The sequence below is a fragment of the Trichosurus vulpecula genome, chromosome 4 (genome assembly GCF_011100635.1).
Source record: "Trichosurus vulpecula isolate mTriVul1 chromosome 4, mTriVul1.pri, whole genome shotgun sequence".
NCBI classification, from domain to species: domain Eukaryota; kingdom Metazoa; phylum Chordata; class Mammalia; order Diprotodontia; family Phalangeridae; genus Trichosurus; species Trichosurus vulpecula.
The window spans coordinates 20,306,878-20,333,920 of record NC_050576.1 but is presented as its reverse complement, the minus strand read 5'-3'; the positions used below and the strand labels follow the sequence as shown (position 1 = coordinate 20,333,920).

Below are 27,043 nucleotides of genomic sequence, written 5' to 3'. Positions count from 1 at the left end.
CCCAGAGGTGGAAGAGAACTGAAGGAGGAAGGGGAGAGAAACAAAGAGACTGAGGCAGCCCCAAGCACTGGGGATCCATGCTCAAGCAAGTGGTACGGACAGTGCTTGAAGTCAGGACCTTGCCTCCCAATGAGAAAAGACAACAAACGGAAAAGGCAGTTAAAAGGAGGGAGCATATCCTCATAGGATATAGGATGGAACCAGAAGGAAGGGTCCTGGTGGTTCCTGCAAAAACTTGCCTATGAGAGTAAAGGGGAGGAAAGAAAGAAGAGAGAGAAGAAGGAGGAGGAGGATGAGGAAAGGAAGAAAGGATAAAGGAAAGAAGGAAAGAAAGAGAAATGAAGGAAAAAGAAAAGAAGGAAGAAAGAAAAAAAGGAAGCAAAGAAGAAACAAAGAAAGAGGAAGAAGAAAGGAAGAAAGAAGAAAGAAAGAAAGAAAGAAAGAAAGAAAGAAAGAAAGGAAGGAAGGAAGGAAGGAAGGAAGGAAGGAAGAAGGAAGGAAGGAAGGAAGGAAGGAAGGAAGGAAGAAAGAAAAAAAGGAAGGAAGGAAGAAAAGAAGGGAAGAAAGAGAAAAAGACAAAACACATGGGAAAGGGCCTGGAATACACTTAACCTGTGGGTTTTTTCTCCAAGACTCTCCATGACTCCTGAGTGTCTTTGGTCTCACAGATAGATTTCATTCTCTAACTCCAAGTTCCATCCTCATGTTTCCAGTGATCCCCTCCCCATCATATGGGTTCTGCTGCCATTAGCTTTCTTCTGTGGCTGCTTGCTCGCTAATGCCTATAAGCATTTCTGTCTGGAGCTAAAAGGTCCTGGTCTTGAATGATTAGGGAATACATTTGGCTTCCTGATTGAATTTTCTGAGCCCCTTATCCATTTCCGCATCTACCACATGAGAGGAGGGCACCAAGTCAGAATGAGCCATTGATGGCTTAAGAAAAGATTTATTTCTAAATTCGATACCAGGCCTTCCACTTATGATTGTTATTGGCCACATCTGTATTAACATCCTGGGCTTTCTTTCCCTAAGAAGCCCATGAAGGAACATCTCTAGTTCTGGATGTAATCTGTGGCAAAGCTCTGCTTCCAACCCAATTTTCAGAAGGGTGACATCAGTGCAGATAGCAAAATGTCTTTTCGATGCCTCAGGTAACTAACTCACCCTATGGTAGAAGTTTTCTTTCTCCTTTCCATAGATTGTCTTCCAAAGTATGTGAACTCACCCCAAATTCCTATTGTTGTCTCACCTATCCCCATGAGATAGTTCAAACATTTCACTGCCCTCTTCAAAGAAATGGGTTCCATTTTCTAAGTCGGAATGAATCTACTAATGAGTATTAATTGTCTGCTAAATGGCAGGTGCTGGAAAAAACAAATGTCCTTGATCACATTCTGGGGAGCAAAGGGGACATTGGAGATGGGAGCATGAAATACCCCATGTACACAGGTAACTACATACATGCACAGAGTAGTTGTAAGGGATTTCTTAGGCCATCTAGTCCCCCCGATAGCGTAAAACTGCCCTAAGACTTTTAGGACGTGTGATAAATCCTGGAAATGACCTCTTTGAGGGCTGGAACTCTTTGTTGTTTATCAGTCATGTCCACCTCTTTATGGCTCTATTTGGGGTTTTCTTGGCAGAGATACTAGATTGGTTTGTCATTTCCTTCTTCAGCTCATTTTACAGATGAGCAAACTGAGGCACACAGGGTTAAGTGACTTGCCCAGGGTCATACAGCTAGTGTCTGAAGTCAGATTTGAATTCTAGTCCTCCTGATTCCATCCAGGCTTAGAGCTCTACTTACTGTGCCACCACGCTGCCCCTTCACCCTTTCTCTTTCTGTCCTCTGTACCAAGTACCTAGTTGGTACTTAATAAAAATGTGTTGAATGATTATTTGTGCTTCCTGGGTTTGAAGATCCCTAGTGAGAGACTATTCACCCCCTACAGGTAAGAAGAAGTAACATGACATGGAAAGAAGGGAAGGGAAGGGAGTAGGGAAATTGACATATATGTGTGTGTGTATGTATGTATGTATGTATATGCACATATATATGTATATATTTTAATATTTTATATATTAAATGCATAAGTGTAAAAGATAAGGAAAATAGAAAGTAATACATTGGACCTTTCCACAGAAATTAATATTGTCCTACCAAAGGGCTTGTTCATTGGTCACCACAAGTGTGTGGGTTGCGAGGGTCACCCATGGAACCTAAAAAGCCTCTTGGAGAGTCAGTATTATGACTGAGTCCACAAGATTAAATAAAAGCAAAAGACAGGTCAACGGGCCATAATTTAATCAGAAATCTACTGTGATTGGGAAGAGCGCCCAGAAAACTGTGAAAAAAAAATTAAACAGTTGAATTCAGATTCTTGGAATGCATGGGGCTAGTATTGAAGTCTGTGAATGAGTCTTTGGTTGGGGGAGTTCAACAAGGCATCCTCAAGTATGTGGCTGAAAAAAAGATAATGGCTTCATTATTGTCCTGGCCTGAGGAAGGTAGCTCTGGATGTTGCACAGTGGAAATCCAAGAGTTAAGGATGTTTAGGCTGCCCCTCTCTCCTCTATATTTGAAAGCTAACCCTTTTCTGCTTGCTTGCTGGGAAATTCAGTAGTGCCCAAGATAATTCAGATGTAAATTGATGCTTCAAAAGAATCCTAACAGGTTCATAGATTTAGAACTTCAAGGGACTTGAATTCACCTAATCCCATTCTCCTGCCCCCCTCATTTCATAGTTGAGGAAACTGAGACCCATAAAGGATAAGTCCCAGAAGCAGACAGGGCACAGTGGAAGGACCAGAGACACACAATCCAGATAGACGTGGCTACAGAGTAGTAATTATTTGAGGGAGTGGAGCCAGCTATTTACTTAAGAGAGCTAGTCTTGACTGTCAGGCATCAACTATTGAGAAGAATGGACCCTGGGAGCCCAGATGAACAACTTGACCAGCAACAATAATGTTCTGGGGATGGGAGTAGAAGGAGGCCCTTTGGGAGGACTCTGTCTAGAAAGACAAGGTGTTGAGGTCTGGAAGTTCCTGAGTTGTGAATTGTCTTGGCCATATGTGTCTCCTGCATGTGTGCCTCACAGCAATTATATTGTTCCCATTTCTTCCTCTGAAGAGTGTGCTAGTGAGAAGGTACAACCCAAGTTTATCAGGAGAATATTTTGTAACTCAGTTTCTCTGCCATCTTAGTAAAGAGATAATTTGGGTCTACTAATGGGAAGCATGCTATTATAGGCTCATGGGCCAGAGTTTTAGATGGATAACCCAATATGATATACCTTTGAGACTATTACAGTAGGTACAGTCCTGAGTACTTAACTGAGTGCTAAGTGTGTGTGCGTGTGTGTGGGGGGTGCCTATAGTCTGTGCCCCAAGAGTATTTGGAGAATGGATAGAATGTGTTTGTGTCAGAAAGGGACAGGTGATGGCCAGCATACTAGAAAACTGCAGGTGAGATTCTCTAACCCATAATTTTCAATCTTCCTTTTCAGTTTGTACTGTAAAACTTTACTGTAAATGATCAATCTCTGGAGGCCAGGCATCTGTGTTTGAAACTGTCCAACATCAAGCCCAGGAAAGGGTTAGTTGCAGTCATCAGAGATGTTAAACTACAGTGCTGGCAAACAGTGTTGTGAAAATCCAACTGCCTCCAAGGGGCCCTGAGAGGAGGCATCTCCAGATGCCAAATCAGATAGCACAAATGAATTAATTCCTTAGTACATGGTTTCACAGTTGTTTCCAGACCAACCAGTTAAGGTTAGAGGTTGAAGAAAGCAAGTTCCTAAGTGATTCTTATCTGTTTCTATCTCTTTCTAACCCAGGAGGTCAAGAAAAAGGGTTGGGAAAGAAGGGGCCCAAGGAGAAGGATGCATTTCCTTGGAAATGTTATTTATTGGATGAGCCAAACAAGAGAAGGAAATAAAATAGTTGCTCCCGACCTCTTCTTCCCTCATCTCATTAAAAATTGAAAGCACTCTTGTTTTTAAGTAGGGTAAATTAGTAATTAAGTGCTATATAATCAACTTGTGTAAACACAATACTGAAGAAGAAGGCCAAATTAATCACTTGGTTGGCTTAGGTTTTTACCCTATTAATGCACCTTTTACCAAAGCCCTTCCTGTGGTGCCAGGATGCACTTCAAACAGCAGAATGGATGGATGTTGTGCGGCTGATGGATTACAATGGACTAAAATGGGAGAAGTTGACTGTGCAGTAGAGTTAGATGGGTTCAGGATCTGTGGAGAAGCTCAGTGTTCTTTCTGTGAGACAGATACCTTTTATCCCATAGTAACCCTAGCCTAGGAGACAGACAGTTGGCATCTTGGTCCAGGATTTAGGGGCATCCACCTGCCTCCCCCATATCCTCCTCTGGCTAATGATGCCACTTCCACACTTTTGGAAGATAGTCATCTCTTTCCCTAAATTTTCCTTCAGGGCTTGAGTTTTTATTTTACTTGTCATTCCTGTCCCCTCAATAGAATGTAAGCCCCTTGGGGGCAGGGACCATGTCTTTGTTCTATTCTGGTAGCCCTGAGCGCTTAACATAAATAGCACATAAATGGAGATTATGAATGAATGAATCAGTGAATTAAAAAGAACATTTATTAAGCACTTTAATATATAAACTCATTGAAAGTAGGGAGTTTTCCTTCTTTGTATCTACACTCCATAATGTATCTCTGGTACATAGTAGATGCTTAATAAATGTGCACTGAATGTTTAGTGTGTGCAAAGTACTGGATACACAAATACAAAAAGCCAGACAATTCCTGCCCTCTGGGGTTCTTCCATTCAAATAATTTAGAGGCAGCTAGATGATTCAGTGCAACGTTGGCCTGGAGTCAGAAAGACCTGAGTTCAAATCCAGTCTCAGACACTTAGTAGCTGTGTGACTCTGGGCAAGTCACTGAAGTTCTGTTTCAATTTCCTCACCTGTAAAATGGGGACGATAAGAGCAATAAGATTGCAATGCAGAAACAATGAGATGATGCTTTGCAAACCCTGAAGTGCTGTATAAATGTTAGCTGTTGCTGTTGTTACAACAGCACCATTTGCCACCAGATCTCTGCTTGGTTTCAACTCCATCATCACTCTGCTGCTGCACCCAGGGTGCTCCCTGGCTCTTCAGCTTCCTTTTCAATACGGGCTTCCTGAATTAGACTGTAAGCTCATCGAGGGGAGGGATTGCCTTTCCTCTTATTTGTATTCCCAGTGCTTACCACCGTGCCTGGAACACAGTAGGTGCTTAATAAATGTTTATCATATTAAATACCAGATAGTGGTGGCCAGAGAAGGATATTTGAGTCTGGGAAATAATTGTGAGAGTTGGGAAGTTAGCTTCTATTTGGTCAGTCCCTGACTATTCTTTCTATAGCTACCACTCCTACTGCTTAAGCTCGGTTTACTCATCTCATCCTCCTTTACTAATTGCTTGTTAGCTGTCTCCAATCGGATGTCCTGTAGGCTTCTCAAACTTGATATATCCAAAATGGATCTTATTATCTTTCCTTGACCACTCATTCCTCTCCCTAACTTCCCTGTTACTCTTAAGGGATCACCGTCCTCCTGGTCCCTTTATTCTGAATCTAAGAATCTTCAATGCTTGAACTCTCCCTCACAACTCCTCCAGTGATTTGCCAAGCCTTGATTCTAACTCCTTTGCATTTTTCAAATACATTCCTTTCTCTCCTATGCTAGAGCCTTCCAAGCTTGTATCAGTGTGATCACCCACAGCCAGACACACTGTATCTTGACCCCAATTTATTAATATCATCTTGGTCCTCTTTGAGCATGGACAACAACCAACCAATCTTTCTCTCTGCTCACATGATCACTATCCTAGTATGGTTCTTGGTTTTCAATCTCTTACTTCTCCTCGTTGCTTCCAAAATCACCTTCCCAAAGCATAACTCTAACCATATATTAGAATCCTTGGTTCCCTTCAAGATTCAGCCAATGTACAGTGTTGCACAGGAACTCACTGCCAATTCTCCCAGTTGTTAATGTTGTCTCTTTTCCTCTTCTCCACTATGCATTGGTATGCTTTGACTTCCACCAGTCCACTCAGGAGTGAACGATTTTCAGAAGGCCGAACGTTAGCAAGAGAAGTTCATTGGAGACCATCTAGTCAAACCTTCTCATTTTACAGAGGCCCAGAGAAGAGAAGGGAAATGCTTCAGAAAAGGATTTGAATTTTCATATGGATGTGGGCACAGCTGTCATACCCTGGAAATCTGTCCCACCAGGTGCTTAATGAACTCTTATTGTGAATAGTACCTGGGAAAGAACCATAGTTTGATGCTAGAATATGGGGATCCTAAACCACAGCCCTCAAAATGTCCTCTCCACTTATCAAGGATGCCTTTGTCAGTTTCACTCTCGACTTGGGAGAAAAATAAATCGTATGCTGAGGAACCATCATAATCTCAAACCCCTTGAAATTGGTTCATGCAAATCCTTGGAGAAATGTGACTTCTTACATACATTCAGACTCTCAGAGCAGGAAGGGGCCTTGGAGGCCATTAGGCCCAACAAAAAAAGGGCCTCTTCAACATACCCAGCAAATGGTCATCCAGCTTCCATTTGAAGATGTCTAAGGAAGGGGAACCTGTTTCCTTCCAAGGCAGTGCATTCCATCCAGACAGCTCTGATTGTTAGGAAAATCCCCTGACTTCCAGCCTAAATCTGCCTCTCAGCTGTAGGACCAAGAAGACCAACATTAATCCATCTTCTTATTGACTCCTCAAAAACTTGGAGTCAAAGCCCATGCCCCCACCTCAAGCATTCCCTTCTCCAGGCTAAATGCCCTCAGTTCTCCAACACAGTTAGGAAGGGTTGTTGTTGTAATTATCATCCAATGCACACTGTTTCCCTTTCATTTTTCCTGTCCAGTAAAGAGAGCATTTCCAGGTCTTGGCAGCAAGAGAAATGCCACTCTTGACCCTGAGCTTGGGCTTGCCCAAGGGTTATCGAGTTGCCAGACAGCAGGAAAGCATCAAAGGGAACCGCCCCACAAACATGAGGGGTAACAGATGTCACCTTGTATCGGGTATCAGTAAACAGCCCAGTGACGGCGGCATATGGCCACATCCTCCATGCAGACATCCCACTGTCACCGAGAGGCTTCCCAGTGAATCTGTCCACCTGCCATCCCCCAACAAGGACACTCACTGGTGCATTGTTCCATCTAGGCAAACATGCACTTGATACAATCCATAAGGGGAAGTCTGCTTTGCTAGCATCTCTTCCAATTCCACTTCCTCTTTTTCCTTTAAGGAAAATTTAATGTTCACGTAGTGTACTAGGCTGGTAGCCCTGAGAACTCTAGTACTTGAAATAGCATCTCAGTAAGTACAGAGAGTTTCCTAACCTGGCTGGTTAGTCTCTCTTATCCTTAATTTTGGGATTTTGTAGAATCATACCTTTAGAGCTTGAAGGGACATTAGAAGCTATGGAGTCCAATATTTTACAGAAAAGGAAACTGAGGAAGAGAGGACAAATGAGTTAGCCAGATAGGATACAGATCATTCACTGAGAGTTGGAAATAACTTTAGAGCCATAGAGGCCATTGGCTCTGCCCTCCTTTTATAGATGAAACAACTGAAGCATAAAAAGGTTAAATGATTTGCCTGAGAGAACACGGCCAATAAGTGGCTAAATGAGGATTTGAACCCAGTATTTCCAACTTCAGGTTCAAATTCCCTATCCACTTTACCAAGCTAAGCTCTGAAAAGTTCCCTAGGTTCCTGGGAGTTCTTCCCAGAGTCCTAAAGGACCCTCATCAGGGTTCCAAATCAATCCACTTTGGAGCAAAGTTAACAAAGAGCCCCCAACCTACCCCATTGCTTCTTGGTTCAAAACAACCTGGGCTGGTGATTTGGGAGTGTGAGCATTAACTCAAGATTCCCCACTTCCACTAGTGTTCTGGACCACAACAGGGGGTTAGACCAGATGAACTCAAAGATTCCCTTCCAGCTCTAAATTTATCACCCTATTATTCTCTGATATCTCAGGTTCTTATGATATTCTACTCTGCTCTATTGCTATGGTAAGCATTTTCTATATTTTAGACATCATAGCAAAATGGATAGGGTCCTATATTTGGAGTAATGAATATGTGAATTCAAATCCATCCTTTAACAATTCTAGTTATGTGAATATGGACCAATCATTTTACTTGTCTGAGTTCCAGTTTCTGCCAAAAGAATATGGTAGTACCTGTAACACCTGTCTCATAGGGTTTTTGTGAGGCTCAAATTGAATAATGTATGTAAAGAACTTTGTAAACTTTTGAGTCCTATATAAATGCCAGTAATCATCATCTTCATCCTCATCCTCATTCTCATCATCCCTTCTTCAATGGAGTTCAGATAGAAATGTTCCTGAGACACCTCTCTATCCCACCATTAACCCTTCATATTTAATTTGCTATGGACTCTAGCACCAGTAGATAAAACATTTTTTTAACTGAATGAAAGTACTGAAATGTAAGCTTATCTTCTGGAGGCCCACTAAAAGCATCCTTGGTAACTCCAGTAATAGAGATGACAAAAGTTCTGATATGTATAGCATCTCATCTCATTCTAACATGATTTTGATTTCTTCTGATAAGTCTCCATTTCAAAAGCTTTTTTTCACCACCCAGGTTGGAAGTTATAAAGATTTGTGTGGAAGCATACATTAGAAATGTTGTCCTTAGATTTTAGTGAATTAGTGTTGTGTCCGGCAACAATTAGTCTGGAGTTTTGTTTGGTTCTAGACCAGTTTACTGGTTGAGTTATCAAGGATATTTTGAAGTCTGTATTTGTATGTATGGAGATTTGTCAAAGCAGTTCCTGAAAAATAGCAAGTTTCTCATATATGTCTAGCCACTAGGTCATGTCTTGCTTGGCATTCAGTAGGTGCTCAAATTTGCAGCCTAGAGTGTTTAATTCCCTCATTTCTACCATTTCCTTACATGATCTACATTGATCAATAAGCTTGGGCTCTTTTAAGATAACCCTTCTGCAATATTAGCAGTCATTTCCCAGTCCTCAATAACCATCATAACCACCCCCCTTTCCATAAACAGATGTGCATGACCAAACTATTTCTGGGATGTTTCCTTGCTGATATATCATTGGCCAAGTTCAGGCAGGTGTCTCTACTAAGAGCGGTTTGGTCCCCCCCTTGAATCTTCTCTCTGTCCTCAGAAGTTAAACCACTTTCATTTCCATTCAACAAAGCCCACCCAATGTACCTGTTATCAGCCTTTGCTTTTGCTCTGTGCAGTGATGTTTGCTAATTTCAAAAGCATTTCTATAGAATTTAGCATGTTAGTTATATGTTCTGATAATGCAGAGCAATCTTCCTCTCTTTTGAAAAGGAAGCATTAATTGTTCCACATTACAGCATTTTGTCCTTCTGCTTTATGGTGATATACCAGGATATTCTTAGTAGAGTTAGGCTTATTGTGGGGATGCTTTCCTCATGGCAGCCAAGCACTCCAGTGGCTCCCTATGGCCTCCAGGATTGAATCCAAAATGCTGGATTTGCCCTTTGAAGTCCCTCATTACTCAGTCCCTCCTCCCTTTCCAGTCTTCTTACACTTCAGTCTAGTGACACTGGCCTCCTTGTTTGTTCTGCAAATGAGACACTCTATCTCTTGGCTCCCAGCATTTTCACTGTCTGTCCCTCATTCTTGGAGCCCTCTCCTTCCTCCCCTCTGCTTACTGACCTCCCTGGATTCTTTTAAGTCCTAGCTCAAATTCCTTCTTTTACTGGATGCCTTCTCCAAACCCTCTTAATTCTAGCACCCTCCCTCCATTACTCATTTCCTATTTATCCTGTAAGAAGCTTTCTTTGTACATATCTGTTGGCATACTGTCTCCCCCATTAGATTCTAAGCTACTTGAGGGCAGGGACTATCTTTTGCCTCTTTTTGTATCCCGGGCATTTAATGCAGTACCTGGCACAAAGTAACCATTCTATGACAGTTTATTGATTGATAGTAGTATGATATTTTATATTTCAGTATATTTTAAGTTTCCCATGCAACACTGTAAGATCTATTAATGCAGATGCCTTTCTGTATCTCTACTTAGCTACAGCACTACACACATTAGAGGTTCTTGCTGAATGATTGTTAAATGAATGAATGAATGAATGAATGATTTAATAACAAGCATTTATCGAGCACCTACTATGTGCTCAACATTCTGCTAGGTGATAAAGTTGTTTTGTTTTGTTTTGGTAGGAGATGGGGAAGAGAGGAAATCTAAGACATGCTCCCTACCCCAGGAGAATAATGTGTGTGTGTGTGTGTGTGTATGTGTGTGTGTGTTTGTGTGTGTATGTGTGTATAACACACACACACACAAACACACACACACACACACACACACACACACACACACACATATATATATATATATATATATATATATATATATATATATATATATATATATACCTATTCTATGGTATAATTGGGAAAGCAAAACTGTGAGTACTGCTCTGTCTAATGGGAGTGAAGAGGAGGAAATTACCATGATGGCCCAAAGTAGTCAGGAAAATAATTTGAGCCTTGTCTTTGAAGAAAGCATCGGGTTGGAGATAGCTGAGTTGGGCCTAGGGCATTATAAATGGGGCAGTTGTATGAGCTGAATCACAGAGGCAAGCATCCACACTGTGTATGTCAGTGACCCAAAGGATGCTGGTTTAACATGAAGGGAGTGTTTCTGTTGAATAGTGGTGGGTTACCCCTTGAATAAGGAATGGGAAGCTAGATGATGGGGAGGAAAGCCATTTCTTGCCAATGTTCAGAATTATAGATTTCACTGGGCATCTTTAAAACCAGAAGATTTGTTTGGCTAATGTCCTCAGGATAAAATGACTAGTTATATTCTTTTTTGGAAAAAAAAAGAATAGATTGGTATTCCCATAAAAAATAACACTAAGTGCTTCTTCGATGTCACCCATAATGCCTTGTTGTTTGGAAGGAAAGCAGCCTGACCTGAGCTGTAGATTAATTCAGTCTGGGAACATTAATAAATGTTTTATGACTTATCTTCCATGTTTATGAGGGTAGACTGAAATAGAAGGTATAAAATATACTCAAAAAGTGACCTTAGCAAGAGGAAAGCTGCGGTCACTGTGCTGTGCACGTCTGAGAATGTCAGGCTCTCACACACAGTCACCATGATGAAAATTATTCAGACCTATCCACCTCAGGACAACACGGACATTTTGGCATCACAAGCCACAACAAAGGACAAACAATCAAACCCATTTGGCTCACAGTCACCTCCCTATCAGGTTAGGTTGGACATGGGAATAATGGATGAAGGAGAAATGTGAGTGAGAGTTCCACAGAGATATAAATGGCCATTTCAGCCACCAGGGGCTCTGATTGGAAGGAAGTAGAAGGTTGGAAAGAGGTACTAAGTTGGAAACTTGGATTTTCATGCTGGTATTCAGCTTAATAAGTTGGCCAGTCTTGAAGGTCTCTGAGAGAGAAAGCCATAGGCAATCTTGAAGTCAGCTAATATGTCTACATGGCCACCACCAGAGGACTGGGACATACCGGCTAAATTTAGAGAATGGTTACAGAAGAGACACTGTCCCTATCCTCAGGGAGTTTATACTCTGCTCCCCTCCTCCACCCCAATACCACACTGAACTATGTTCTCCCCCTCCCCAAATGACCTAGTGGCAGTATCGTCATTGTTTGTCCTTCATTCTCAAAGAGGACAGATGACATCAGGAAGGTGATGTCTTGACTTGCAAGTGAATTGGATTAAGTGAGGTGAGGCTGTGCAAAGTCACCAGCCTCACTCTCTCCTCCGGAGCCATCTGGGTCCAGTGGCAAGATATAGATCAGGAGGACTGGAGATAGTCCTGGATGCAGTGGGAGATCTTGGACTTTTAAAGTAAGGTCTTTCCCAGGCCTCGGTTTGTCTGAGGCCACACCCATTCAGTGAAGAAAGGCTAAGTTAAAAAATGAGGCCCCTCCCCCCAAAATGACCTCTTTTACCTACTCAGAGGAAAAAAAAAATCATTCTGGGAGAGGAAGACCCTTAGGGTTTCTGGCCAAAACAGAAACAAATGCTATTTACATTCACTCTGAGCCATCAGAACCCAAAGCAACGTCCAAGTGAGTCTTGGGCTGGGACCTGTTGTTGGCCGATCAGCGAGAGACACAGATTCATGGAGATTGATGAAGAAAGCTAGAAAAGCCTTCATCTAATCCAATACTCTCATTTCACAGGGCTTACATGAAACCTAGGGAGAAGTGACTCGTCCAAGGTGACACAGAGGCAGTCAGCATCAGAGGGGGGCCAGATTTAAACTCAGACCTTCTGACTTTATATATACTGGGTTAATATGAAGATCAGAGAGATACTGCGAGACCCTGATGCGATAATGGAAGGAAAGTGCGCAGCAAACTTTGAAATGTTTATAAATGTCAATTACCATTATTAGCATACTGTATGCCTGAGATGCCCTCCCTTCCCCTCTTTGCTTCTTATATGGCTGCTCTTCAGTTTCTTACACAAGTTCACGAGTAGAGTAGAAGTTTTTGGAGATAAGGACTTTCACTTTGGCTCTGTATCCTCCGTGATACAAAGTGCCCAGTTGCTTGTGCAATGTAACCACTTTTTATCTACTTTGTATATATTTTTGGTATTTAGTGTTCTTTCTCCCTAAAGTTTTTTTTGAGACCAAGAGCTGTTTCATTTTGTCTTTAGAACCTGGCACAGTCACTTCAGTGTTAGTTGGATTGAGCTTCTTTGCATTAATGAATAAGCTGGACAGTCATTGGTGATTGGAGGACCTATCCAGGAACAAGCACCATGGCCCCTTCATACCTCCCACGCTGAAACCTCTCCTTTCTCTAGCAGTGTCTGCTTGTCTCGACAATAGACAGTGTGACAGGGAAGTTGAAGCTCCTGGTCCCTTCCACGTGCTGTGGAACTAGTAATCCTAGTCACTGATTCTCAGAGACTAATTTTCAATTAGGACACTTGAACTCTTACTATGCTAGCAGAGATCATACTGTTCTGTGAGGACTGACTGTGAGAACAGGCTAAAATACCTCCCTCCCCCCATTTTTTTTTCTTTTGGTAAATATTTCAAAGGGCATTCCTGATTACTGTGGGGATTTCATGCTAGCTGTTGGGATTAGTGAGGTTCACCTTCCTGGCTCCTGAATGTCCTTGGGACACACACACACACACACACACACACACACCACTATTTTCCCATTGTCCTACAAAATAGCCAAAGATTCATAAAGTTTTCTTTTTAAATTTTTGAGATTACTTTTTAATAGTTAGAAAGGATTGTGCCATTCCTTTTCAAAAATTGTCCTGGGCTGCTGCCCTACAGAAACCTAAAGTAAAATAACATGCATAGCTGGAAAGGACCTCAAAGATCATCTGATCACTTTGCTGAAACTGAAATAGAATCCCCCAGATGGGCGTGGCTTTTTAGGTAGCATGACAGGGGAGCCCTTGCTTAAGTTGATAAGTTCCTAACTCAACTGGATGAGATTATAAGGCACAGAATTTGATGCAAGCATCTGAAGAGCCCCTTCATGGAGATGAACTTACCTGACACCTTATGATTGGGCTTCAGAGTCTAAGCCTGCCCCCTCGTTTGGATGACTGAAGCTCAAGAGAATGGACTTTTTGATCCTGTAATCTATATGATGGAGCTGTGAAATAATGGATTCTTTTTTTTTCTTTTCTTTCCATGTACTTGATCTTGCTTGGATTTCCAGACTAGCATGTAACAAGAGGTGAGGTTGGGGTGGGGAGTTCTTCCTGATAAAGAGCCACCCCCAAAAATACTTCAAAGAAGTATGTGACAAGCAGCCTATGTTTGCCCAGCTCAGCCTGAAAGTAAAGTTCCTAGACCAAGATTAGACCTGGGGGTCTCTATGAACCCAGAGCCCATGCAGGGGTGAGAGGATGGAGGGGAGGGGTAGGAGAAAAGATTTTATGTTAGAAATCACCATAGTAAAGTCAAGGAAAACTATCTTACTTCAAATCCAGTATTCTTTCAACTACAATTTTACTCTCTGAAAGGGAAGAAATGGAGGGAATCATCCATATAGGTGGGGGAAAAAAGTATGCTGTTATTCAGGTATTAGAACTGCCACTTCATCTGGAAGGTAGAAATCCTGGAACATTCCCCTTCCAAAGGTTTCACCAAAGATAAAAGGAAACAAACGTTGATCAAGCACCTGCAACATTTCAGGAAGGCACTTTACAAATACCTCAGTTGTCCTCATGTGCTATTATTAAACCCATTTTACAGTTGAGGAAACTAAGGCAGGCAGAGGTTAAATAGCTTGCCCAAGGTCACACAGCTAGCCAATATATTAGGCTAGATTTGAATATAGGTTTCATTGAAATTAGAAACCAGTTTGATGCCATGTCCAACACTGTATCCACTGCTTAACCCAGCGGGCTTTAGGTTGTAGGTGACTATAAAGGAGATGTCTAGACAGGTAGCAAGAATGAAAGACAAGAGATGGCCAGTCCTCATACAACACTGGTCCCTGTGAGTCAGCCTCAGAAGGTAACGAGGTCCCCTCCTGGGAAATCTTCTAGCAAAGCCTGGATCTCCTCCGGTCAGGGCTATCCGAGAGAGATTTTTGTGTGCCATTCGATGCCTCCTAGCTCCTTTCCTCCTCTGGAGTTGGTGATTCCATGATTCCTGATTCCTGCCCTGGCTTCTCTCCCCTCCTCCAAGCTACCCCACCAGAGGCCCTTAGGGAGGGAGGATCTTTTGTTATACTAACGGAAAAGAGAATCTGGATGTTCCTTGCCACCCAACCCCTTCCCTCTACAAATTGAAAGAAATAAAAGAGCGGCAGCAGCTGTAGCATCCCAGAGAAAGATGATAGAACACCCGGCCAATACTAATATTCAGACAAAGTACACATGGATGGAATTCATGTGTTCTTTTCTTGTTTTTTTTCTCTCTCTTGGATTTGCTCTCTTGACCATAAAGTGGAAGTCGTGAAATACCACAAGATGCCTTCCAGTTCCTCAAATCTCATTTTTATGAAGCTTGCCCTTCTTCCTAACTTCCCAAAGAACCAGCCAATAATAAACAAGGGTGCAAAGCTAGCTTGAGTGTGTCAGGGAGGCAGTTTAAGTTTTTATCTTGTGAGTATTTTAACCCCTCAAACTTGATATGAAAATGGGCCCAAATGGCTGATGGGACTCTCCAAGGCCCCATTGGCAACCTGGCCCTAGATTTCAGATGCAGCATAAAAGAACCACAGAGCAAGAGCAGGAAAGGCCCTAAGAGACCACCTAGTCCAAGTTTCCCATTCTACAAGTAGGGAAACTGAGGTCTGAGGGTATGAAGTGACTTGTCAGAAGTCTTACAGGCAGTCAGCATCACAGGCAGGATTTGAACCCAAGTTTTCTAACTCCACGGCCTTTGGTCTTTTCATGGTACCACACAGAATCCTTCCAGATCAGCATGTTTTAAAAATAATAATAAAACTGTCTTTTCCTCAGAACTTGCTGAGTTTGCCACAAAAGTAGAAGCCAGGAAATACCACAAGAGGACTCTGAGTTCCCCATATCTACTGTTTATGAAGCTCCCACTTCTTCATCACCATCCCAGAGAAAGGGGGGAGCATTATAAACAAGGGCACTTCATTTGTCACGTGGCTTATCCAACTGGCTTTACCAGGTGCTCATTAATGAGGTTCACTGGTATTTGTAAAACATCTTCGCTTTCATGGTGCCATCCAGCATCTGTTATCTCTACAGATGCCTCCTACCCTGGACACCCCCGTGACATTAGGTGGGTAGTTAGGAAGGACATTTACAAAGTGGATGGATCATAGGATCACAGATCAAGAATGAGAAAGAAACTCTGGAGCATTCTAGAATGCTTCTAGAAAGGAATTCAGAAGACATCCAGAGCAGAGGTGTCAAATACGCACTCTGTAGGCCAGACAACAAGATCAAAATGTAACTGAGAAATATTTAACAAAATAAATAAAAATATAATAGGACATAGCATACTATGTAGTCTTCTTTGTTAGTATGCAGCTGGCAGGGATCTAGAGCACCTCCTTATTTTACAGTTGAGGACACAGGAAGGTTTGGTCATTTTCTTCATCTTGCTCAGGAGGGCAACCAGGAGGCTAAGGAGACCATTCCAGAATATTGTTGAAGGAAGTAATAATGTCTGACTTGGAGAAGGGAAGATTTGGGGAGTATGATGGCTCTCTCAGAGGGCTACCAAGAAGTGTTGGATTTGAATTTAGAACCAGGGGATCTGGTTTGTAATCCTGATTCAGGTAAAATAGGGGACCCAAGAATCTAGAGCAGGAAGACCTTGGAGATCATCTCTTTCAACATCTCCTTTTTACGGAAAAGGAAACTGGAACTCAAGGAGACTTCAGGACTAGGAGCATGGTGTCCCCAAACAAGGCCCTGGCCAGGCCACACCCAGGCTATGGGGTTCTGTTCTGGGAGCCATATTGTAGTCATGGCTTGGACAAGCTGGAGAGCAATGCACTTATAATAGCAAAGGCCCTGGGGTGCACCAGGACCAGATAAAAGGAATGGTAATATTTAGAGATTAGAGAAGACTCAAGGCTGTGTTCAGATGTTAGAAGGGTTGTCATGTGGATCTAGGATTAGATTTGTTCTGCTTGGCCAAATAGGAGGAATGGTAGATGCTATTATTATCCCTATTTTTTACAGATGAGGAAACTGAGGCAGACAGGTTAAATGACTTGCCCAAGATCACACAGCTAATGTCTGAGGCCAGATTTAAACTCAGATCTTCCTCACTCCAAGTCCAGTCCTCTCTCCATTCTGTCGGTGAACTGACTTACTACATAGCAAGCACTGTCCTAAGTGTTAGGGATACAAATACAAGCAGAGATATTCCCTGCCCTCAAAGAGTTTTCATTCTAATGGGGAAGACATATAATGGAGATATGGGAGATTCCAAGAGAACAGAATCCAAAACTGAAGTGGGGAGGCAGGGGGAAGCATTAGGATGATGGCTGAGTAAAGCCAGCCTAGTAAGGATGGCCAGGAAGGAGGAGACCTGTCCTGGGATAAAATCAGGTGAAAGCTAATCTGTCAGAGCTGTGGGATCAAGGGAACAGAGTCCAAGATCATGAGGGTATGGGGGAGCAGATGATGGATGTCAATAGTGCAGGAAGCAAATTTAGAAATGGCAGAGATATAATGTGGAGAACAGAAGTGGCATTGGAGCCCTGGTTCCAGTAAAGAGGTGAGCCAGGTAACCAAGGGGCAGAGTCCAAGGATGTGGTCAGGTGGGAGGAAATGAAGATGATGGCTGGATTACAGGCAAAACTGTCAGAAGATGGTCAGGAAATGGTGACATTTCCTTAAACAATTCAGCTCAGGACCACCTATTGGGAACTTGTCCATGTGCTCTAAGAGGATCTCCATTTGGGTCCACCCAACATTCTGGGAGTTCTCCTCACTCTCACTGAGAGAACATCACTGGGGCACATGGCTGGTCCATTGGCTTATCCCTTCATCTTGCCCCATGGCCAGTCCAGCTTCTTTTCCAACCCTCCATTTCTTTGTTGACATCCTTGGCTTTGGGTGTCTTTCATATTTTCTGCTTCGGAATGTGTTGTAGCCAAGAAGTGAGCAGAAGGAAGAAAGCAGGATGTGGACTGATTATGGAAAATCACAAAGGTCTTTTAATAACTCTGAATTTCTCCTTGAAACAAAGATCTTTCTCTTTAATACCAGTACTGTACCAGTGACATCATTTATCTTCAAGACACGGAACACTCTAGTCCCTGAAGAATTGAAAATGAGGACCAAGAGAGCACCAGAGAGGTTCAGGCTGAGGAGAAGCTCTCACTTGGACGTTGGCTTTGAAGTTTGAAAAGTGCTTTGCATACACAACTTCATATATGGGGACTATTATCATCACATCACAGCTGGGCAAACAGGCTCATAGAGAGTGAGGGAGAGAGATAGATGCACAGTGGATGGTGCACTGGACTTGGAGTCTGGAAGATCTGAGTTCACATCCTGATTCTGACACTTAATGTGATGGGGGAGCCTGGGTAAGTCACTTAACCCTGTTTGTCTCAGTTTTCTCATCTGTAAAATGGAGGTGAAAACAGCTTCTACCTCTAGGAGTATTGTGGGCATCAAACCAGATAACATACAATGGGTGTTGGGCAGCTAGGTGGTGCAGTAGGTAGCATGCTGGCACTAACTGTGTGACCCTGGGCAAGTCACTTAACCCTGTTTGTCTCAATTTCCTCATCTGTGAAATGGGCTGGAGAAGGAAATGACAAACCACTCCAGTATCTCTGCCAAGAAAATCCCAAAAGAGGTCATAAAGAGTCAGACATGACTGAAAACAGCTAAACAACATAGTTATTATTTGTTATTATAATTCCTGATTATAGTTATTATTAATTATGGTTATTATTATAATTATTGTTGTTATCTCTGACACTTGAGTCTAGAAGCTTTGAATTTAGGAAAGGGCAGACATAAGAACCAAGGGTGATTCTAATTTCATTAGTGGTGGGTAGGGAGAGAAGGGGAAGTGTCCCTCCTGTAGGATTCGCCTTCACCTTCCAGCTCCATCCCCCCCTCCCAATTCCATTCAAAGGAGGAAGATGAGACTACCGGAGTGGAGTGCTCAAGGCTCTAAAGCTAGCAAGGGGGAGAGCCAAGACTCAATCCCAGGCCTTTGTGAGCCAAGCAGCCTCTGTCTATATTAGCACACTGGGTCCTGAAGAGTGGACATGTGCAAGCTTAGGAGCTCTCCTGGCTGCCTCTGCAGGCAGGGTGAAGGCTGCTTTTTTTTTTTTTTTCTGCTGAAAAACAGAGCTGCATTTTCCAGAGTTCTTAATCCATTCCCTTTCACCCAGTCTACGTTTATATTATTGCATGTTTCTGTTTAAGGAGAATTTTCTTTTTATAAGAACCAAGTTATCCCAAAGTGTGTGTGTGTGTGTGTGTGTGTGTGTGTGCCTAATGCTTAACACTGTACTTATGCATCCTCAGTCAAGAAGCTGAAGAATCCAATTCAGTAAGCATTTATTAAATACCTATTGCGTGCAAACATTGGGTTAGGTACTGAGAATTAAAAGGAAAAAAAAAATCTCGCCTACAAAGAACTTCCATTTTATTGGCAGCTCATCATCAAGAACACAGTAGGTGGACACAAATGAAATTTAGTGTTACAGCATCATTTCAGAGGAGAGAGGGCCCTGATGGGGAAACAGGAAAAGAGCCCATGTAGGAGGTTGTACCTAAGCTGTGATTGAAAGGAGGCAGAAGGGAAGGACGGAGGGAGAACATTCCAAGCGTGGGGCACAGCCAGTACAAAAAGGAAGGAGGCGGCTCAAGTGTCACGTACTGGGAACAGTGAGCAGGCCAGTTTGACGGGACGTGAAGAAGCATGATTGATATGACTGGCAAGGGCTTCCCATACCAGGCTGAGATGTTGGAGCTTTGGCCCAAGGGCAGTAGGGAGCCACTGAAGTTTTTTTGGAAGAGAGGAGTAGCATGGTCTGATCTGTGTTTTAAAGTTATCAAAGGAATATGAAACCTATGGGACGTGTGTTTTAAGTGGCTGTTATTCCTCGGCTGATTCTCAATAGTCATGTGAATTTGGCCACCAAATCCAAGTGAAATACATGTACAAATATATTAAAACTGTATATCTCTAAAGATCTTCACCTTCATTCAAAGACCTTCACATCTTGGCCCTTTCTGTCTTCCAGTCCACTTACACCTGACTCTCTTCCACACATTTTATGATCTAGGTACACTGCCTCTTTGGTTGTTGTTGAGTTATTTCAGACATGTCCAGCTCTTAGTGACCCCATTTGGGGTTTTCTTGGACAAGATACTGGAGTGGTTTGCCTTTTCCTTCTCTAGTTCATTTTCCAGATGAGGAAACTGAGGCCAACAGTGTTAAGTGACTTGCTCAGGGTCACACAGCTAGTAAGTGCGTGGGGTTGGATTTGAACTTATGAAGGTGAGGCTTCCTGATTCTAAACCCAGTGCTGTATGCACTACGGCACCCCCTAGGACCCCATGGCCTCCTTACAGCTTCTCAAACAGGACACGGCCGTCTCTCAACTCCATGGGCTTAGGACACACTGCCTCTCCCCCATGCCTTGAATGTTCTGCCCTCTATGTATTATCTCCCTCTTAAAAAAAAATAATTCTGAGTTCCTTGAGGGAAAGGACATGAGAGTGACTGGATTCAAATTCTGCCTCTCACACCTACTGGCTTTTTGACACTGGGCACAAGGCTCTTGTCCGACTCTCAGTGTGCTGGGCAGCTCTCTGAGACTGTAAGGTGAAGAGAAGGTGTAGACCCATACTGATAGATGGAGTTCCTTCACCTGGAAATCTCCTATCCTAATGAAATTACAGACCCAGATCCTAACGCCTATTCTCAGAACTTAGCACACTGTTTGTTGCTAAACTAAGTTGCTAAAAACAATGATTAATAATTCCTTTTTTTTCATTCATTTGTTCATCTCTAAGGTCCCTTCCCAAGTTTGAAGGTTTCTAAGGTTCTTTCTTGTATTAAGATTTGGTGATTCCATGAGATGAACAGCAGACCACTTGGCTGTCCTCATTCGCTGGCTTGCTGTTATTCCTGAGAAATCGGGTTCCATTCTGCCTCTGCATTGATCTATTAAGGAAGAAGCAAAGTTTCTCCTTAGGACTTTTGATTGACTCCGATCAGCGATCTGAAATAACTGCATTTCAGCCAAAGCATCCTGAAATTGTCCTAGTGGCTGACAAATGAGTCACCTCCCTCTCAGCTAGGGTTAGCGCTTTTACTTGTATTAAAAAGGAAATTAATAATTGTCTTTGAGATACTGAATTGTTTGTAGCTCCTGTAATAAATGACACAGTGTCTGCCTCTCAGGCTGCTGCTGCTTTTAGGGCTTGGTACTAAATGTACCTCGACTCTGCCCAGCATCCTCCTCCTCCTCATTCCTTCCTCCTTCCCCCTCTTCTCCTCCTCCCACCTGTTTTAGAGAGGCTCATGGAATTGTTCGTCTTTGCAATGGTGCCACCTTCTGGAAATGGGGGAACAATGCATGGACTGGAAAATGTCTTGCCGTCTAGGTTATGCTTCACTTTCTTTGAGAAATTTGGGAAGAAATGACTAATATTTGAGACTGGATTTGGGATGGGGAGAAAGAGACTACACAGAAGAGAAAGTTGTAGTGGGGTGGGTCAAAAGTAATTTCTTCTCTCTGGGACTTGGTTTTCTTTTATGTAAAACAATTGTTGGAGTCAGTAGATAATTAGGTTCACAAATCCAGAGCTGGAAGAGACTTAGAGGTTGCCCTCACAATGTGCTCAAACTGGCTCTCTCATGTGCTGATTTACACCGCAGAAATCATCAAATGCTATAAATCTGGGCTTGATTTATTGCTTTGTTGATTGTCTAGAATTAAGAGAGTGATGAATGAAATGCTAATAAATGTAGATTAAAGTTCAAAGTATGTCCTGCATGGTGGCATAATGGATAGAGCACCAGGACTAGAGTCAGGAAGAAGCATCTTTCTGAGTTCAAATCTGGCCTCAGATACTTACTAGCTGTGTGACCTTGGGCAAGTCGCTTAGCCCTGTTTGCCTCAGTTTCCTCATCTGTAAAACAAGCTGGAGAAGGAAATGGCAAACCCCTCCAGCATCTCTGTCAAGGAAACCCCAAATGAGGTCATGAAGAATCAGACATGACTGAAAAAACTGAACGACAAATGTCTTGCATAGTCCCCCCCCATACCCCTTACCTCCAGAGAACTGATTATTAAATATTTGCCAGCACACTTCTGATTGTAGTTCAATCCTTTCATTTTACAGAGGGGCAGAAGCCCAGAAAGGTGAAGGGATTTAGAGTCGTCAATCTAGGGCAGGAAGGAAGCTCAGAGATCATTACTTGCACCAACCCTCTGGTTTTACAAGGAATGAAAGGGAGGCCCCTAGAGGTAAAACGACTTGAGGTCACAGAGATAGTGTCAGGCAAGTTCTAGACTCAGATACCTTCAGGGTCAAAGATTTTTTTTCAAATACACCACACTGAGCAATGGTCTTTTCTGGATCTAATAATCTACCCCCTTTTTTTTTTTTTAAAAAAAAAATTATCCTGTTTTTATTGATACCATTTGCTTTACATCTCATTTGTTTCTAAGTATATTCCTCTCCCCTCCTCTATCCAGTAAGCAAACAAAGATGAAAAAAGAAACAAAAAGTAGTTCAAATCTCTGGCCAACACATCAAACATGTCTGCCAGTCCATGCAATATTTTACATCATGGTTTCCTATCCCCTTTTTTTCAACGAAGAGAGAGAGATACATTTTCTCAACTCTTCTCTCATCCTACATTATGCATCCATGAAACTCTATAAGGAACAGAGAAAGGGAAGGGCAACAGCTGAAAATATTATGTCTCCTCTTTGAAGTAAATGTCTGTGGGATTATAGAAAGGATCTTAGTCAGGAGTACTCCAGTGTCAGCTTTGCCACTAAGCTCAGTTTCTCTCTCTGTAAAACTGGGATAACAAGAGTTGCCTTAACCATAGGTAACATATATGAGAGTACTTTGTATCTATGAAACATGACCCACACATATGTTCTTTAAGGGGAGGACAATGGCAGCTGGGTATTAATGATGACTAGTATGTGTCTAGATTACGTGAAGATTTATAAAGCACATTACAAATAGTGTCGCACTTTATCCTTACAATGACCCTAAGATGTAAGGTGTTGTTACTATCCCTGTTTAACAGGGGAAGAACGTGAAGCAAGATAAAAGACTTGGCCAGGTTCTCATAACTAGAAAGTTTCTAAGACTGAATTTTAACTCAGCTCTTTCTGACTCGAGGTCTAATGTTCGATCCATGGCACCACCTAGTGGCTGTTTGAGGACTCCTCAGCTGGCTACATGACCGTAACATTCCAGAGGGCCTCTGAAGTAGATTGAAATGTATTGGGAAATAGTTAGCAAAATAAATAAAAATCCAATAGAATATAGATAATGTTAATATGTGATTGACTCTATGATTTGGGGCCCCTGTTTCTATTTGAGTTGGACACTTGTTTTGGTGCCCCTGGGGGTCATCTATTTTTTTCTCTCCCATGGACTGTTTTGCTGAGCCCTCCAACCACCATGAGGCCTCCCAAGGCTCTGAACAATCAGCCTAATTCATCAGTGACCTGAGAAATGATCTCCTTTCTTGTCACTTCTTCCTCTTCTAGTAGCAGGCTCCGTCCATCAAGCCCGAGTCCCTTTATTCCACAACTTATAGGCGCGTGCTGATTGGCCGTTTCTCATGCAGCCTTTTCCTGGGATGGCATATCCTTAGCATGCATTCCTGAAACAGATCATGGCACGCGGTGATGGCAATACTGTGCTGCATCTTTAAGGTCTAAAAACGTTGCTTGAGATAGGGACAGTCATAGTGCCAAAGTGAACCCTTCTTAAGAGTCATCTACAGATAATCATTTAAAATAATATGATTAAAATGATTAAAAAATATTAAGTGATTAAAATAATAACAAAATAGCTAGTATTTATATATAGCACTTTAAGCTTCAAAAAATGTTTTGCAAATATTATCCTCACAACAACCCTGAGAGGGAGGAGCTATTATTGTCCCGGTTTTACAGGTGAGGAAACTGAGATAGGCAGGTTGATTGATTTGCCCAGGGTCACACAACTGCTAAGTACCTGAGGCTGGATTTGAACTCATATCTTCCTGACTCCAAGTCCTGCACTCTATCCACTTTGTGGCTTTCTGCCAGGGACGGGCTGATAAATGTCTAACAAATACCTCTCTGGCAGGAATAAACAAACGAATGAATAAAATAGATACATATGTGTGTATATGTATGCATAGCATACCGGTAGGTTGAATATGTATTATTATCATTTTCTCGATCATTTTCTTAAGTCTAGACTAGAGTGACATACAACACAACAGCCCATAAGCGTCCCTAGCAGAGTTGGCCATTCTGAGATGTGAATTTCGCCATCTGAGAGTCAGTGAGAGCTGGCTCCGCCCCCTCCAGCTTTACTCTCCCACTTCAGAAGGGATGGGAAGGACCTTGGCTAGCGAGCTTGACTGCCGGCTGTGGTAGCTACAAGCCTTCTGAAGACGGCCAGACTCTAAAAGCAGAGAGCCAGAAAAAATAAATGAAAGGAAAACAAATTCAGTCATGAGTCATCGGACCTCTCTTGCTCTAACCACTTGGTTTATGTCTCGAACGAGCTAGGGGTAGGAGAATGTATGATGCTGTTTAATTGAACCCTGAGCTAATTTGGGTAGAATCAGGAGCAAAATATGTGCCTGGCAGACCCCGTAGGTCAATTCGATACACAAATTGAACTCGTGTTTACAGAGTCCACGATGATTTGTTATTGCTTTTGGATTTGTGTTGTGCTTTTGTCAAGATGAAAAAGATGGTGTTTGTCGGGGACTTGACTCTTCTGGAGGCGTGGAAGAACACACAGGGAGGGAATGAGCTGCATAGAGATGGGTGTATGACCGTCTGTGTGCACGAGCACACGTCTAGGTGTGTCTGGCCAGGTGTGAGCGTCAGCTTGAGGAAGGAGCACTGAGCTTAGAGTTACAATCAGCTAAAGGCGATGGGCTTGTTAGCCTGGAGGAAGAAGGCTAAAGGCAGAGTTGAAAGGCTGGCGCCTGGGGGAGGGGCTAGTTAGTCTATTTGGTCCCAGTGGAAGTCGTGAAGAAGCCAGTTTAGGCTGGATGTTGGGAAAATATTCCTAGTAATCTGAACTGTCTGGAGTGGAGCAGGCTGCCTCCAGAGGTGGCATTTTCCTCCTCCAGGCAGGTCTTTGAGCAGAGGCGGGATGTCTATTTGTTGGCTTGCTGTGGGGTGGGCATGAGTTGAGATGAATAGCTTGTGACATCCTTCCTTACTAAAAATTCCGTCACCGGGGTTTGAGTTCCAGTTCTGACCCTTACTCAATAACTGTTGTTGTAGTTCAGTCCTGTCGGGGTTGTGACCCCATTCGGGGTTTTCTTGACAGACATACTGGAGTGGTTTGCCATTTCCTTCTCCAGCTCATTTTACAGATGAGGAAACTGAGGCAAGCATGGTTGAGTGACTTGCCCAGGGTCACACAGCTAGTGACTGTCTGAGTCCAGATTTGAACTCAAGAAGATGAGTCTTCATGGCTCCAGCCCTTGCACTCTGCACTATGGTGCCACCTCGCTGCCCGCTTAGTAACTGTGGGCATTTAAAAACCTAGATGTATTCATATCATCCCCCCATATGGAATGTAAGCTCCTTAGAAATACTGATTATTTCATTTCTTTGCATTTGTACCCCCAATATCTATATTACGGTACCTAGATGTTTGGTAAATAGTGTTGCTTGTTGATGATAAATGTCTGTAAGCCTCAGTTTCCTGATCCACAAAATGGGGGCACTCATATTTCCACTGGCTTACTGTGAGGAAAGTCCTTTGTGAAATTTAAAGTGCCATAGAAATGGAAACAAGTTTTATGTGAATATTACTGTCTGGGAGCGAGAGATGGTTGCCTCTGGTTCATGATGGAGGAAGAATTAAAAGTGTGAATGAATTAGTGAATGAAAAAGCACTTTATTATTAAGTACTTGCTATGAGCGAGTGCTGTGCCAAGTGCTGTGTGTACAGATACAAAATTGACAAAGTCCCTGCCCTCAAGGGGCTTCTGTTCTAATGGAGGGATAGAATACACATAGGGGAGTTGAGGCCAGGGAGGGGGGTTATGGTGCATGGTGAGAGAAATAGAGATTGGCTCCTCTTCCTAGCACAGTGGAGGCGGTTGATGTGATCCTGTGTCCAAAGCTGGAGAGGACAGGGTAGGTGGTGGAGCGGTGGAGTTCATGTGCACAGAATCTAGGAGAATGGCCCAAGTGAAGCCGTGCCTGGGTGTAATAGGTTGCTAAAGGAGATGGCAGGATCTGAGGGCAGAGGCTCCAGTGCCAGAAGGGTTGGTCGAACCCTCCAAGGAGGCTGCTGAGAAGATGGAACAAGAGAAAATGAAGAGCCACTCATGTCGATATGAAGCTTTTTGGCTAAAGGGTTCTTGGTGCAAATGCTCCCCTTTGATTCCAAGACAACCCTGGAAGGATGGACTACAACCAAGGATATTTGTGGGCAGTGAGGAAAGAGTTAGGAGGAGGGAGACATTGAGGATGAGTAGGGAGCCAGTAGAGGGATCATTGGACCAAGCCCTCAGAGGAGGCAGGTGGGGATGGAATCAAGGACATAGGTAAAGGCATAGGCACCGACTAGGAGAAGAGGCCAGAAGGAGAGGATATGATGAGGGGATTTGAGGTGGGTAGCACAAATTAATTATCCCATTTCTGTAAGGAATTTAGACCTGTAATTTCTTCCTGGTGGGGACTTCCCAGGACTTGATCTCAAGTCTTTCTGACCCTGAGGCCAGTTTTCTATTGACTATGCAACCCAGCCCCTGGTCTCTCCTCTCTGTTTTACAGAAGGGGAAGCTGAGGCTCAGAGCAGAGGCCTTGCTTAGGATCACATATGAGTAATATCAATTAAGGTGGGACTTTCTTACTGTTTTAAAATGATTAACTAAGTGTCTTTGATTGAACCTTACTAGGTGCCAAGCCCTAGGCCCAAACCCCTATCTTCTAGGTGTTTAAGCCTATGTGGGTGTGAAGCCCTCAGGGTCCTAAGGGGAGTTGCTAAGACCAGAGCCAATAGTAGGAGCCTAAGTTCTGGTCCCTCAGATGACTGTTTGATGACAACTAAAGAGGGTATTAAAAGCTAGAACAGAGCTATTTGCTAGGGCATTCACTCTTAGAGGTGTGTTGAAGTGGAGACTCTGGGCAGCTGTAGTTAAGAGCCCTCCAGCTTGTAAACCCAGATGTTGGGACTTTGTTAAACTCTGGTAACTATGCATTGAGATTTGAATCAGACAAGGTCTGTCTGTTGATGTTTGTAATTTGTATTTGCTCTGAAGTTCAGGGTGCTGGCTTTTC

At 42.9% G+C, this 27,043-nt stretch overlaps 1 protein-coding gene across 5 annotated transcripts in view; it reads left to right on the top strand.

Annotated features, from left to right (window-relative positions):
* Positions 1-27,043, top strand: part of FGGY (FGGY carbohydrate kinase domain containing) — a 512,879-nt gene that overhangs the window by 436,945 nt on the left and 48,891 nt on the right. The window lies entirely within an intron of this gene.